The following is a 16,295-nucleotide window of genomic DNA, read 5'->3' as shown; positions in this document are numbered from 1 at the left end:
GCCACAGCAAAGGAGTTAGGTGTGACTTCGGCAGGTTAATTGAGAACCCCAAGATTGTAAGGAAGTTCACGGTCATCTGAAGTGGTCCGCGAATAAGCCCAGCCCATGTTCAATAGCCATTCATCAAGGTAGTACAAGACTAGTACCACAACCTTAAGAGTTGGGCAGAGACCACTTCCTTCACCTTTGTGTGAACACTCAAGAAGTACTATGTGTAGGAGAGTAGGATCTGCTTCCTATGGTTACCCCCACTTTTTGCTGTCATTCTCTGTTTTTTTAATTTAGTGTGGCTGTGAGCCTGCTAATCGAGCCCACTGCTCAGCTGTTCTCTCTCTAAATTGATACCATGTACTTTAGGTACATACCAGATTGGTCACTGGGTACCCTTGTGAGCCCCTGTATAGTGTACCATAGGTACCCAGGGCATAGGTGCACCCTAGGCCTACCAGGGGCTTCAGCATGTATTGTGCCACCCCTGGTTTGCCTTCCAAACTGACACCAAAGGTTTGTTCTTACAGCCTGGGTACGGTGGTGTAATCACCCCTTACTTAGATATAGTATACCTATATACATATATAAAACAAGCATTAGAAATGCAATAGGTCTCGCAGCATTAGAGTTAGTGCTTTTAGAATTGTTTATGGGTTTTTTTTGTAAATCTTTAGCATGAGGTTGAGGGTGAGTGAGGGTGAGGGGTTGAGGGTGAGTGAGGGTGAGGCTGAGGGGTTGAGGGTGAGGGTGAGTGAGGGGTTGAGGGTGAGGGGTTGAGGGTGAGTGAGGGTGAGGGGTTGAGGGTGAGTGAGGGTGAGTGAGGGTGAGGGGTTGAGGGTGAGTGAGGGTGAGGGGTTGAGGGTGGGTGAGGGGTTGAGGGTGAGTGAGGGTGAGTGAGGGTGAGTGAGGGTGAGGGGTTGAGGGTGGGTGAGGGTGAGTGAGGGTGAGGGTGAGTGAGGGTGAGGGTGAGTGAGAGTGAGCGGGTGGGTGAGAGTGAGTGGGTCGGTGAGAGTGAGCGAGTGGGTGAGAGTGAGTGGGTGGGTGAGAGTGAGTGGGTGGGTGAGAGTGAGTGCGTGGGTGAGAGTGAGTGCGTGGGTGAGAGTGAGTGGGTGGGTGAGAGTGGGTGGGTGAGAGTGGGTGGGTGGGTGAGAGTGGGTGGGTGAGAGTGGGTGGGTGAGAGTGAGTTGGTGGGTGGGTGAGAGTGAGTGGGTGGGTGGGTGAGAGTGAGGGGGTGGGTGAGAGTGAGGGGGTGGGTGAGAGTGAGGGGGTGGGTGAGAGTGAGGGGGTGAGAGTGAGGGGGTGAGAGTGAGGGGGTGAGAGTGAGGGGGTGAGAGTGAGTGGGTGAGAGTGAGTGGGTGAGAGTGAGTGGGTGAGAGTGAGTGGGTGAGAGTGAGTGGGTGAGAGTGGGTGGGTGAGAGTGGGTGGGTGAGAGTGAGTGGGTGAGAGTGGGTGGGTGAGAGTGGGTGGGTGAGAGTGGGTGGGTGAGAGTGGGTGGGTGGAGTGGGTGGGTGGGTGAGAGTGAGTGGGTGGGTGGGTGGGTGGGAGTTTCTGACTAATAAATGAAATGATGCAGCCAGAGATATCTTGGTCCATAACAAAACAGACAAATATAGAATAAAAATGCTGGTGACACAGGTAAATTACACCTAAAAAAGGAGAAATAAAACACTTAATGTTTTAAAGATCATGTGGTCTTAGATGAGATTCATTAAGAGGAAGCCAGCTCTACAAAGATGACGGAAAGGAGAAAAAATGATCAACTGTACAGCAGGATCTAGGAACCACAAGCTTACACCCGCTGCGCTGGTGGAATGGCAGGCAAATGTGGGTCAGAGGAGGGGGTGCATTCCCATTATTGCACCAAAGAAAAACCGGAAGCTCGAATACAATACCTAGCAATGGGCAGACCTAGTTAATGTGAGGGTTCCAACAACATGGTATGCTATCTGAAGATGTTGGAAGAAAGAGTTTGGTAGTACCAAATGAAATGCACTGTGATAGCTGAGATATGACCGCATTGTTGCTGTAAATGACACACTTGTTACTTTTGAGGCTCAGACAGAGTCCTATACAGAGAAGTATGGTATCCCAAGCAGAGAGATTGCCGCTTGCTTTAGAACAGAAAGAATGGATCCTATACAATGGGATCGATAAGGGCGTTGTTAAATACCAGCGGGCAGCTCTTTATGGATCCTACCTGGATAAAAATCAGTGGGTGGGAAATCATATTTCTTTGAAAATAAAAACGACAGAAAGCGGACCACTACCCAAGAGACCATTTTTTTTTTAACAAGGCCAGGACCTCAATCCTTGAACGTGAAAACGTGAAAGCTTTATGTTATCCACATGTGTAGGACTATCGCTTTAAAATGGGAAGAAACGTGATCATAACTCCAATGTGGTATGAAAGGAAAGTTCCTTCAGAATCGGGATTTTTTTTACTTCTGGGTCAGAGCACAGAGAGTGATTACAGTCAATTCATAGGGCCGCTTTAACAGCTAAATGCTTAGTTTCAGAAAAGGGTTTTAACTCTCAGCTAAGAGAATTTAAGGTCAAGCTGCTAATTGCAGCTCATTAGGTTCCTGCTTGCATCGTATATCTTTAATTATTGTACATTTCAGAATTTTCAGCGGGAATGGATTCACTCCCATAGCTGCCATTCAGGGTAGACTCGCATTGTGTGTGGCCCTCCTTTACCTGCCGCTTGTCACTGCTCTATGGCCCATTGGCAATGATGACATTTAGTTTAATACCGCACATCCCCTGTTCACCACTACAGTGCCCTAAGGGCCTGGTGTACATGAGGTACAATTCTGAAATAAATTATGATTATTTTCTAGAAATAAGTTTTGGATAACTCTCTATTAAAGTACATTGTGTCCTAGGCAAGAATTGGGAACATATCTTCAAGGAGTGTGGCACAGTGTACTCATGAGGTGCTTGGATTGAGTGGAATAATGGAAGCAAATAAGCCAGGGGGGCCTAAATTAAAGGGGTAGGGGGGGCACCTAGAGTGTGGAGTCCAACATGCAGGGGGCCCTGGGGGTAGCCGAGCAACATGGGGGAGGGGGGGGTCCAGTGGGAAGCCAGCCAGGATTGGAGGTTGAGGAAGGGGGTTAAGCCCCGGAGTAGACATTTGAGCCACACTGAGGGATGGATGGAAGGCATGGAGACGACGAACACCGGGGTGGACAAGCAACAGGAGGAGGGAAGAAGAGGGGAGCCAGAGTGTTTCCAAGCACCAGGGAGCAGCCCACCAATCAGGGGTCAGGCATAGGTGGACAGTCGGAGACAGCTGGCAATATGGCAGCCAGGGCACGCACTGGGTGGAGCCATGGGGTGGGGGTGAACAATTTAGAAGAGCGGTGGTTGCAAGCGTGCAAGTAAAGGCAAGAGTTGAGGAGAATGTGTGGAGAGCAAGAGTGAGGATGCCAAGGGAAAGGGAAGTTTCAAGGAAAGAAGGAAAGAAAAAAAGAAATGGGAAGAGAAAAGAGAAAAGAGGATTAGCATAAAGAGAACAGATAAAGGAGCGATATGAGGAGGGAGGCTGCAATAGGGCGGAGTGCACTCTTTGTGCTCGTGTTGAATTCCTTACCGCTCCAGGGCACAAACACTCCCAACCGTAGGTCGCTATGAAAGCCCAATGGTCTCTGCAAACTGAACTGCGCTTCCCAGTGGACTGGACTAGATAGTGCTTGCCTTAACTCAGAGGTTGAAACGACAGTCTTAATAAGATGCTGCTTATTTGTTTCAATTTAATAATAATATAAAAAAACATTAATGTTTGATGACTAGTTCTTTGAATAGAGCTGTTCCGTAAGTAAAATTTTCTTTCTAAAGAATGCTGTGTATTTAATGTTGCACTGTGATCTATTTTAAGGCCTGGCCTAGAGAGAACTTTAGATGTCTCACTAGTCCCATATCAAAGAAAGATATACATCAACAAGGAAGAGAGGGGAGGGGGAGGAGAAATGCGACACGGCGGGAGGGGGCGGGCAGGGGAGGGGGCGGTAACCTAGTGAACTTAAAGTTTAGAACCACATCCCGATCAAGTTGAGACTGATCCCCTGTCTAAAAAAAAAAACCGTTTTACTACACCATTTGAATTTTTTTTAAATAAACCATTTTTAAACACATTTTTCTAAATACGCCGTTGTTTTCAAGAAAAACAATTTTTCACTTTTTTGTAAGCCTTTCCCAACAACCTTTTTTAACATTGGCTCATTTTCATGATACAGCATTTTTTCACAAGAAATGGACCATAGAAGCTACCATACTGTCATTAGAAAAAATGCTGATCACATATTAACCAGGAAGTGCTGTCTTTTGAGATTATAGACAGGCACATGTAAGTCATTTTGGAAAGTTCTCGTTCTAGTCTCCGGCGCTTTCCCAGTGTTTAGCGCATTTTTCGGATTAGCAAGCAAGTTAAAAGACGGGCTACGAATGCTCACAATACGTTCCTGAGAGCCACAAGAAGGTAATACCCGGTTGCGAGTGCAGCCTCCAGCATGTAAGTAAGATGACGGCAAGTCTTAAAAACAGCCGCCCATTGATAACAAAAGTTTAGCTAACCTACTAAGAGACGGGAAACTTTCAACCCATGATTTTTACCCCGCAGTGTCTGATCGGGCTACGAATGCTCACAATACGTTCCTGAGAGCCACAAGAAGGTAATACCCGGTTGCGAGTGCAGCCTCCAGCATGTAAGTAAGATGACGGCAAGTCTTAAAAACAGCCGCCCATTGATAACAAAAGTTTAGCTAACCTACTAAGAGACGGGAAACTTTCAACCCATGATTTTTACCCCGCAGTGTCTGATCACAGGCGCCCTCACCTTCCGTGCCAGCTCATGGGGGTATTTCTTCATTGAGCCTATGTTTGCATACAGAATCACCGGAAGACGCAAGGAAGAGAGGGGAGGGGGAGGAGAAATGCGACACGGCGGGAGGGGGCGGGCAGGGGAGGGGGCGGAGAGGGGAGAGGTGCGACACGGCAGGAAGACGAAAGGAAGAGAGGGGAGGGGGAGGAGAAATGCGACACGGCGGGAGGGGGCGGAGGGGTAAACAAAGACGGACGTGCACGCGCCCGTGACTTTTAAGGTCAATGCGCATGCGCATAAGCTCAATGCGCATGCGCATTGACCTTAAATTTATCGTGCACTGCAAGGAATCGCCACGATTCCTTGCAGTGTGGATAAAGAGTGGATAACTCGCAATAGTCTCGCTTTGCTCGATGCGCATGCGCATCGACAACAGGCGAGACCTAAACATATACACCTATAAGCCACTCCTAAGGCAGACCTCGACAATCCTGGAGGTAGAGTGCTTGGTTTTATGTGAGAGGGTGACCTAGCATGAGCTGAGCTCCTCTGCAGCTTTCGGAACCATCTCCTTATAGCTGTTCTAGGATATAGCCATACCATATACTCTTAAGTGCATTATAATCCTCGCGGTTAATGCTAACTTTGGTTTGGCTTTATCAAAACATGTCGTGTAAGGTGTCAAACACTTTTGAATACTATCCCCCCACGCCAATCCTGGCGGCGGGGGTAGCACTCCACCCTTCTAGAGGGAGAAGACGTGTAGTTACTGGTCTACCCGGTTAAAGTTAAACAGAGCCTCGGTATCAAAAAATTAATGCTGCTGCTACAGACACGAATCTGCCCTTCTGCTGCTGGACTAAACTCCAGCAGGGGAGGCCTGGATAATAGGTTTCCTGCCCAGGTAGGTGCTGGCAACTCCCCAGACAGGCTCTTAGTGTATTGGGGAAGGGAGGGCTGCATTCAGTGAATGCTTTCCAGACACAGCCTGGGGCACACGTGCTCCATGCATTTCCCAGTTCAAACCGGTTGCTGGTGCACTCAGCCCCAGCTCTGGCACGAAACTGGACAAAGGGGAAGGGGTGTAACCACCCCCATCCCAGGTCCACCCATAGGAGGGACCTTGGAGTTAGTCCAACCCCTAAATTTACTAGAAGTATAGAACCCCAGTCCCTAGGACTTTAGATGACCCTGAACGAAACTCTGCAACATATCTTGCACCTTCGACATTCCATATCGACTGGAAGACGGAAGAAATCTCCCTTGTGGTCAAGGAGTGACCACCGTGTTCAAACAGGCACCAAAAGCATCTTTGGCGGTCTGCATTTTCGAGGCTCCCTCCGGACCCTGAAGAATCTGCGACACAGAACACAGACTTCCAGACATCTCTGACCCCGACCTTCACTCACAGCAAAGCGGAGACCCGTGGCGGACACTTGAGACGTGGGACCGGAACTCCTGGACATCCTGAATTTTGCACCCTGTATCGATTATCTGAGGTATCCCGAAGTTGTGCATTGGGGTGATTGAAGCCCCAGCCCCGAGCACCTTTTGCGCCGAAGCTCAGAGGTCCACACTCCACGAATTTCCCATGGGCCCGCTTTGTGCTTTTCCGCTTGACAAGTCTTCGCAGTTCCTAGTCCGTTGGCTAGTGAGCTTCCAAGAAGATCAACCTTTGATTTAACTTGCTTTCCTGGTTGCTCCAACTTCCCTGCAAAGGAAAAGTTCCACAGACCTTGCTGGTCTGCACCGAAGCCAATCTCGACATCCTGCGTGGGTTGAGTTTGCCAAGGTTTGTTGGGTCCCACCCTGATACCGACACCGCAGTCAACTAGATCCTTCGTGGGACAGCTCGAACCCAGCTCCTGGTCGTCGTCGACACCTCCTGGACCTTGTGGCTGAAGAGACAAACTTCACCTTCTCACCTGAAATCACCCGCATCTGGTGGCATCTTTTTATCGCCGCCCTGGTCACTGGCTAGTGGCCCAGCACTTCTTCGCAGCTCTCCATTGGAATCGACGACTAAACCAGACACGAAAAGAAACCTATGCACCCGGCTTCCCTGGGTGAGGTAATACGAGTACTGCGGTGCTCCAGTGGGTATTGACTCTCCAAGTGTCCTAGTCTAAAAGGGTTCAAGCGTATTTCACCTCCTTGTACCCTTAAACTTTAAAATTGTAACTTGTTCGTTTCCCATAGAAAGTCAATGGTAATCCGCGGCTGTGTTTAAACACTGCAAGCATCTCCCGCAGGCCTCCTACATCATAACATTTATTTGTTCTGAGTAGCCGCAGCGATTCCACAGGCCCCAGGCCTACTTTCTATTTCTCACGTGGTTCTTATACCATTATTTTAGTATATGGTTTGTGAGGCCCCTAGGCAAAACGTATACTGTGCAACTTATCGTATGCTAATTAAGTTCCTTGCATTGTACTTTTATCTCTGACCTCATAAAGGTAAAATAGTTAGCTTAACTCGTCTCCAAGTCTTAGCCTGAAGGCTGCTCTCCACAGCTACCAATAGGATAGCTTTCTATAAGGTTGACTTTATAATCTAACATCAATAAGGGTCGATTAGACTGGTGAAAGGTGCCCACTAGAACAGTGGACATCATATACCAGGCTAACTTCTCACATTGGTGTGCAGCGGATGGGAGAGGAGCTTGCACTTGTTTTACCAAATAATCTTGAGAATATCATTTGAAAAATCACATTAAAGGTACCTGTAGGTACATATGAATCAAGACTTATAATACATAAGTTCTACTGAACTTAGCAGTTTTAGGTGGTAAGGGCTTAGCACACCCTGACTACAACTTCTAGAGAGGTTCTAGTAGGAAAACAAGTAGTGTAGGTAAGTGCACACACCACACCTCACTAGTCATGGCTTTAAGGGCAGGAGCTAGTGTCTCCATGCCAGATGTAAGCAAAGAGCAGACATCTAAATATGACACATTAACTTTCCAAGACTTAAGAGGATTGTGAGTCACAAGGAAATTAAAGCAAGGACAGAGTCCAATCACCCAACACCTCATAGATATTCTGGTGGCAGATGACTTAGAAAAAGCATCTGAACCAGATACCCAAGGTAGTAGGGAGGGGGGCCATCCCTCATCTGAGGAGGATCCAAGTGGGGCACCCCACCACGACTCTGAAGATGATGAGGGTGTAGGCCAGGGAGAGAGGGATGTACCCCACCTACCTGACAGGACTACTTGGAGATGGAGATGGCCATAGTGGGCCTTCCTTCATCCCCTCGGTGGGCCTATTGGTGTACCTAGAAGACCGAGATCTCACTCAGGTGAATCTCACCATTCCAGTTCATCAATAGGGTCCTCTGCCTCATCTTACAGGAGGAGAACATCCCCATAGAAAAGAGAGCATGAAGACAGAATGAGAGAAGTCAGGCTTAGGATCAAGAGGCACGAAGTTGCCCTTGAGAAAGAGATCGGAGCTCTTGAAAGAGAGAAAAAATTAGCAGAGCTAGAGCCCTCTGGTGGCAGCAGAATCCCAAGTGGTAGGGATAGGTCTTATGACCATAAAAACCTAAGCAAGATTGTCCCTCCCTATAAGAGTGGGGATGACATCCACAAATGGATAACTGCTTTGGAGAGGGCCTGCAAAGTACAGCAGATACCCCAGAGTTAGTGGGCAGCAATCTTGTGGCTCTCCTTTGCAGAAAAAGGTAGAGACAAGCTCCTCACTGTTAGAGAAGAGGATGTTGACAATTACAATGTCCTGAAGAGTGCTCTAATAGATGGGTTTGGCCTAACCACTGAACAGTATAGGTTGCTGTTCAGAGATGCCCAGAAGACACAGACTCAGGACTGGACAGCCTTTGTAGATTGTGCTATTAAGGCTCTGGAAGGCTGGTTACTGGTCAGTAAAGTAAGTGACTATACAGGATTGTATAACCTTATAATGAGAGAACAGATTCTTAATAATTGCCAGAACCAGTTATTGCATCAACACCTGGTTGACTCGGATTTGACCTCTCCACAAGAATTGGGTAAAAGGGAAGACTAATGGGTCAGAACCAGGGTGAAGCAGAAGGTACAGAACCAAGGTGGTGACCAGAAGAAGCAAGACCAAAAGGGTGGTGAGAAAGTAAAAGATCAGAAGTCTTCTCAAGGTCCCCAAAAAGTTTCTAATGGTGGGGTCCCCAACAATCCAAAAAGAAAGAAGGTCTAAAGAAACAATGGTGCAAGATGTGTAAAAGTTATTCTCACTGGACCAGTGATTGCACCAAAAAGGAGACGGCTCCAGCCACAATTGCCTCTAAGGCAACTGTTCCCCCTAGTTCAGCTCCAAGTAGTGGTTCTCAACAGAAGGGTATAGTAGGGTAAACCCTGGGAACTGAGATGGACTCTGGCCTAGTCAGAGTACCAACTCAATCTGTTTTGATCTGTGATGGAGGCATGAATATGTCCTTCCCTTTGAGTCCCAATAACTTGGGCAAGTATAGACAAACTCCATTAGCCAATGAGAAAGAGGCTCAGGCCTACAGGGACACAGGGGCTAGAGTCACAATGGTGATACCTGACTTTGTGAACCCTAGACAGATCATACTAGGTGAAACTTACCTAGTGACCAATGCTAGCAATGTCACTACCACACACAGTATGGCAGCTGTTAATTTCTCCTGGGGAGGGGTAACTAGACTTAAGAAGGTTGTTGTTAGTTCAGACCTCCCTGTAGAATGTTTGCTTGGCAATGACCTAGAGACTTCAGCCTGGTCTGAAGTGGAGTTTAGAACACATGCAGAAATGTTAGGCATATCAGCACATGTTCTTGCTGTGACTAGGTCACAGGTCAAAAATCGCAACACTGAAAAGGCACTGGATTCTGGAATAATGGACCAGTTGCCTGCCAACAATACAAGGAGCAGTAGGGTTAAGGCTGTGCCTTCCCCACTGCCTCAGGATGAGGATCAGCCTTCTGAAGAAGCTGGTTGTGAGCCTGAAGATGGAACTGTCCTTGAAGAGCTTGAACCTGATCAGGTTGAGTTTCTTGGGACAGGGGGACCTTCCAGGGCAGATCTGAGGCAGGCGCAGTTGGACTGCCCTTCTCTTGAACACCTCAGACAGCAAGCTGCTGCTGAGGCTGCAGGGAATGCTAGTGAAACCCATAAGGTTTACTGGGAGGAAGGGCTCCTGTATTTAGAGGGTAGAGACCCCAAGCCTTGTGCGTCCAGGAGGTTGGTCATACCTTTGGCATTCAGAGGATTCTTTTTGACACTAGCCCATGATATTCCCTTAGCAGGAAATCTTGGCCAGAACAAAACTTGGGACAGGCTTGTTCAACATTTTCACTGGCCCCACATGTCAAAAGACACAAAGGAATTTTGTCGCTCCTGTGTAACCTGCCAAGCCAGTGGCATAGCAGGTGACACTACAATGGCCCCCCATATACCACTACCTGTGGTGGGGGTTCCCTTTGAAATAGTTGGGATTGACAATGTTGGACCAATGGATCCCCAAACAGCCTCTGGGCACAGGTTTATTCTGGTGGTAGTGGATCATGCCACCAGATACCCAGAAGCTATACCACTTAGGACCACTACAGCACCTGTTGTGGCCAGAGCCCTTTTGGGAATTTTCACAAGAGTGGGTTTCCCTAAGGAGGTTGTATCAGACAGAGGTGCAAACGACATGTCTAGTTACCTGACTGCAATGTGGAAGGAGTGTGGAGTAAACTATAAATTCACACACCCTATCACCCACAGTGCAATGGTCTAGTTGAAAGATTCAACAAGACATTGTTTGTTTCCCATAGAAAGTCAATGGTAACCCGTGGCTGTGTTTAGACACTGCACGCGTCTCCCGTGGGCCTCCTACATCCTAACCTTTGGTTGTTCTGAGTAGCCCCAGCGATTCCACAGGCCCCAGGCCTACTTTCTATTTCTCACATGGTTCCTATACCACTATTTTAGTATATGGTTTGTGAGGCCCCTAGGGCAAAACGTATGCTGTGCAACTTATCGTATGCTAATTAAGTTACTTGCATTGTACTTTTACCTCTGACCTCAAAAAGAGTGCAGAGGGGTTGTGTTTAGAATAAATACATATATATTTGATATATACCTTGTGTGGTGTGCTTTCATTTGGTACTCAAGAGATTATAAATGGTAAAACAGTTAGCTTAACTCGTCTCCAAGTCTTAGACTGAAGGCTGCTCTCCACAGCTACCACTAGGATAGCTTTCTATAAGGTTGACTTTATAACCTACCATCAATAAGGGTCAATTAGACTGGTGCAAGGTGCCCACTAGAATAGTGGACATCATATACCAGGCTAACTTCTCACACTAGTGAGATGAAAAGGGAGCACAGCTAGTAAATGTTAAAGGTCCACTGCGAACCATAGGTTGCATCGGTGAGTCTGAAGGAAGGGGATGTGAAAATAAGCGCCCTGTATTCCAACAGCACTATCCTTTCTCCAGGAATCATGGCAGAGATTATATGGACAAGGGTGAGCAATTGGAATTTGTCCGTGGACAAAAAAAAAACAATGACCTACAACATGATAGAGGGCTCTGTACTTCTTCAGCACTAGAGGTAGTGTGAATAACACTCAGTCCCTACTTCCAAGGTTGGTACCCTCTATATAGCTCCTTTGGCCAAAAAAGCCTACACTTCCTGGCACTTCCTTGCATAAAAAGGACATTTGGTCCTACAGGAAGGGCTCTGAAGTAGGTGGCAGGGACACTTTGTCAAAAATAATTGCAGGGCATAGCTGCGTTGGACAATCTGCAGGACCTATTTGTCAGACGTGATATGTTGTCACTCCTAGGAAGTGGCTGATCCCGCCTCCTACTGAGTAGATGTGCACATGTAAGGGAGCAATTAAGGGGTTTGGAGGCTATGGCTGGAGGAGCAAAAGAATGGGATGAAAGCTGGTCCTGGTTGCCGGATCACTGTCTGCTGGGCCTATGGCCCAGACCTTGAAAGGGGTGGGAAGCTTTTTATGCCGGCAGAGAAGTCTGGTGCTGGAAAAGGGCAAAATTGTTCAGGGTATTGCCTGACTGATGCTGAAAGGCCCAGGAAGCGTGCCATGGCCCAGCTCTCCTTAAAACACTGCAGGGCAAAATCTGCCTTATCAGCAAACAGGCTGGAGACGTGGAAAGGCATGTCATTCAAAGATGGCTGAACGTCTCCCGAGAAGCCAGTGGACTTCAGCCGGGCATGGCGGTGAAGCACCAAGCTGGTTCCTATAGCCCTATTTAGACAGTTGCGGTGTCCAGGCCCAGGTGAACGACTAATTCAGCTGCTTCCCAACCATCCTGAATAGTTCAGACTAGAGGAGCCCCCGGAGTCTTTGGGGACAATGGGCAAGATCTCACCAACCATGAATCAGTGCGTGGGTGTAGCAGCCAAATAATCAGCTTACACTGACAGACTTCATGACCAGGCTGGCTGAGGGAAATGTGCTTCTAGTGTTTCTTTTTTGACTTCCTCAAAGACTTCAACCATGAGGAAGATGTGCCTTAGGCACAACTTCTGGAGCTGGAGCGGGTCTTCGTCTTAGATTTCCACCTGGTGCAGGACTAGCACAGAGCCTTTCGGTGCTTCGCCCCGTAGAGCTGTGCCTCGCACTCTCTGATGGCCATAGGGATCATCTGGGCACAATCGCTGCAGGACTTGGAGTCGTGTAAAAAAAAACTAAACACCGGACAGACACAGGAGATCTCTTTGCAATAGTTTCTACAAGGTTTGAACCCTGTATTTTAGAGGGTGACGTCCCTTGAACACAGGAAACTTTAAAGAAAAATCACCTTACAGTGAAACAGGAGGGAGCGGATCTCCAGATCCATAGCTGCCAAGGTTTCAGATCAGTGCATGTGACATTTTCACAATATTAGTGCAATTATGAGTGACATTTGAGCTATTATGAGTGACACTTTCTCAAAAGTAAAATAAAGCATTAAAGATTAGGGATTAAGCATATACTTAGCAGAATATATACTCATTTCGACAACGAGAAACTTTAAAGGGGTCTTCAAATAACTGCACAGCACTGGAAATGAAAGTACACCACTAACCTGGTACACTACTCGGGTGAGGGTGGCAACTGGTAACTGGTTTTTAGACTTTAGTGTGGCTGTGGACCTGCTAATCAGGCCCACAGCCCAGCTTTTCTCTCTCTAAATTGATACCACGTACTTTAGGTACATACCAGATTGGTTACTGGGTCACCCTTGTGAGCCCCTGTATAGTGTACCATAGGTACCCAGGGCATAGTTGCACCCTAGACCTACCAGGGGCTGCAGCATGTATTGTGCCACCCCTGATTTGCCTTCCAAACTGACACCATTGGTCTGTTCTTACAGCCTGGGTAAGGTGGAATAATCACCCCTTACTTAGACATAGTATACCTATATCTATATACATATATAGACACATATACACCTATAAGCCACTCCTAAGGCAGACCTCGACAATCCTGGAGGTAGAGTGCTTGGTTTTATGTGAGAGGGTGACCTAGCATGAGCTGAGCCCCTCTGCAGCTTTCGGAACCATCTCCTTATAGCTGTTCTAGGATATAGCCATACCATATACTCTTAAGTGCATTATAATCCTCGCGGTTAATGCTAACTTTGGTTTGGCTTTATCAAAACATGTTGTGTAAGGTGTCAAACACTTTTGAATACTATCCCCCCCCGCCAGTCCTGGCGGCGGGGGTAGCATTCCACCCTTCTAGAGGGAGAAGACATGTAGTTACTGATTTACCCGGTTGAAGTTAAACAGAGCCTCAGCATCACAAATTGGATGCTGCTGCCACAGACACGAGTCTGCCCTCCTGCTACTGGACGAAACTCCGGCAGGGGGAGGCCTGGACAATCGGTTTCCTGCCCAGGGAGGTGCTGGCGCCTCCCCAGACAGGCTCTTAGTGTATTGGGGCAGGGAGGGCTGCATTCAGTGAATGCTTTCCAGACACTGCCTGGGGCACACAAGGTGCTCCGTGCATTTCCCAGCTCTGGCGCTAAACTGGACAAAGGGGAAGGGGTGTAACCACCCCCACTCCAGGTCCACCCATAGGAGGGACCTTAGAGTTAGTCCAACCCCTAAACTTACTATAAGTATAGAACCTCAGTCCCTAGGACTTTAGATTACCCTGGACAAAACTCTGCAACATATATCTTGGACCTTCGACATTCCATATCGACTGGAAGACGGAAGAAATCTCTAGTTTACTTTCTAAATATTTTTGGTATTCAGATCTTCGGCCAGGCAGCCGCAGGGCTGCGCTTGACTCTGGCTTAGGATGCCTTGAACCACCCCCGCAGGAATCATTCTTTGTTTAATGCCGCCGGTACTCAGTTAGTTCAGGCAGCGTGTCCCGAGTCCTCTCCAGGCAGCCGCTGCAATGAATCAGATGGCCCTTACCTTTAGTGTGGAGGGTCATGACTCAGACAACGCCCTGCACTGCCCTCTCCCCACCGGGCTCAGTTGCTGCTATATTGAACTGTCGGCCCCTAACTAGACGGATCCCTTTTGGCGATGTCTGTATTGTATGTCCACTGATGAGGCTTTCTTAACGTGAAATAACACAAGTAATTAGAACAGCAACATTTAAAGCTAATTTTTTAAGAAGAGAGCAATACCTCAGTAAAGGCACAACTTACTTAGCAAGGTGACTGGATGAGCGGCAATTGTACAGGCCGCCGCTCCGTGTGTGGCCCAGCAGCAGCTGTACAGGAGGGGCTGGTGTGCTGGGCTGCTGAGGGACAACTCCAGCCGCAAAGAGCCATCCAGGATTGAGCTGATACCACCAGTCGGGTCCTTAGTGTCCATGGCAGACCACCCGGCTCTGATGCCGAGCAAACTGCACCCTAGATTACTTCAGAGGCACTCACTTACTTGGAGGATGCGAGCAGCAATTCGTAAGGTCTGTCTCGTGGCCGCAGCAAATGCCGTCGGCCTGGAACCATAACCATGAGCCTGCACTCTTTCAGATTTCCCCGCCACTTTTGCACCTCCGGACGTGACGGCACTCTACAGCCGGCACTTCCGGATTTAATTCCGGCCCCCTGGTGCCACGGTCGGTGATTGACAGCGGCAATATCGACTGAGAGGGCAGCCCGGCCCCCCCTGCAGTGTGTGATGGTGAGTCAGAGTAGCCCCAGCGGCACCGCACCATTTGCTGCATTCTTGTTTCCAGGGCAGAGAGATACATTGTAGCACTCTCCGCCACTATACAGAGCTGAGAGCTGCAGACTGGTTAACTGTTTAGGAACTCGGCTGAGCAGCACCACCTTCCTCGGAACAGCATAGAGAGTCCGGGCACAGGCGCCGCTGGTGGCGTGCCTGGCACAGGTGCAAAAATGCGTGACAATGCATTTCAGTGAGGTGATGCAGATCACCGCACTGAAATGCGTGAGCAATCCACCTGTTGCGTGACGCTTGGCACGACTGCAGATCCACATCTGAAGGCGCAGAAAGGAACTGACGTCAGCGGGCATGGTTGGCACTTGCATGTGGCTCCATTCGTCACTTCCCAAAGGAAAAGACATCGATGCAGTCACATAGCACCACCTACAGGCTTGCATGAGCACTGCTTTTGAGTTTTGTTCAAATTTGTTTCATTTATTATCAGGGCGTTAAGTGGGCCGGGTCTTACCGGGTCTGAGCACCGGCAGTTTTTTTACGGAGGCCTCGAAACGGGTCTCTATCGGGCTCTGTTTGGTGCCCTGGCACAGGCGGTCCTTTTTTCTTGCGTTGTAGGGGGAAGAGAAATCCTTTAAAGAGTCAGTTTCTCTCTGGATTACCAGTGGGGAGGCACACTATGCTAAGCACAAACTTTTAGCTTACGTGTTTTAAGGCACGCCCTTAATTACATTGGCCACGCCCCCGAGAGCCCCCCCCAGTTTTTCCATCCCACTTAAAGCCCTGTTTATTATCATTGCTTTAAACACACTACAGTACAACCAACCTATTCCCCGGTGGCCGCCTCTTATACCCGCACCATACCGCCCCCAGCCTTGTTCAAGGAGCTGTGTGTACTACTTGGTAGTCCAGTGTGTCCATGAGAGAGGGTAATGGTAGAGCTTTTACTGATGAAGCACGCAATTACCTCAACAACAAACAACAAACTGCCCCCCCCCCCAACCCTTCCCCCCTCCCAGCCCCCCCTCTCCGGTGTGTCGCACTTTCCTCCTTGGCGTATCGCAAAGAGCCTATTGATGTGGATGCTAACTCGAGGAGCTTGACCCCTGCTTTTGAGTTTTAGGGATCTGCTTCTTAAAAGTATCCATCAGGAAAATTAATTAGTCCGGTAAGGTTACCACTAATCCTCTTTGGAGAAACCCACTTCTGCTACAGAGTGGCTTTTTACAAAATGTTTCAACCAACAGGCAGGCTAAATAGGTCTTAGAAAGCAGGTGAATATCTTCCCTAAAAAACTTGGACTGCAAAATGAGTTAATTTTTTGTTGTGACTTCTCTAGCAATTTTTCTTCTGCTTGTTAAATGGTAAGCAATTTTGG

The 16,295-nt window shown here is 48.2% G+C and overlaps 1 protein-coding gene across 2 annotated transcripts in view; it reads right to left on the bottom strand.

The window, feature by feature from the left end:
* Nucleotides 1-16,295, bottom strand: part of LOC147685146 (uncharacterized) — a 693,800-nt gene that overhangs the window by 429,868 nt on the left and 247,637 nt on the right. The gene's annotated exons all lie outside the window — the stretch shown is intronic.

This window comes from Lissotriton vulgaris, chromosome 10 (genome assembly GCF_964263255.1).
Source record: "Lissotriton vulgaris chromosome 10, aLisVul1.2, whole genome shotgun sequence".
NCBI lineage: Eukaryota > Metazoa > Chordata > Amphibia > Caudata > Salamandridae > Lissotriton > Lissotriton vulgaris.
This window is presented reverse-complemented; position numbering and strand designations above follow the sequence as displayed.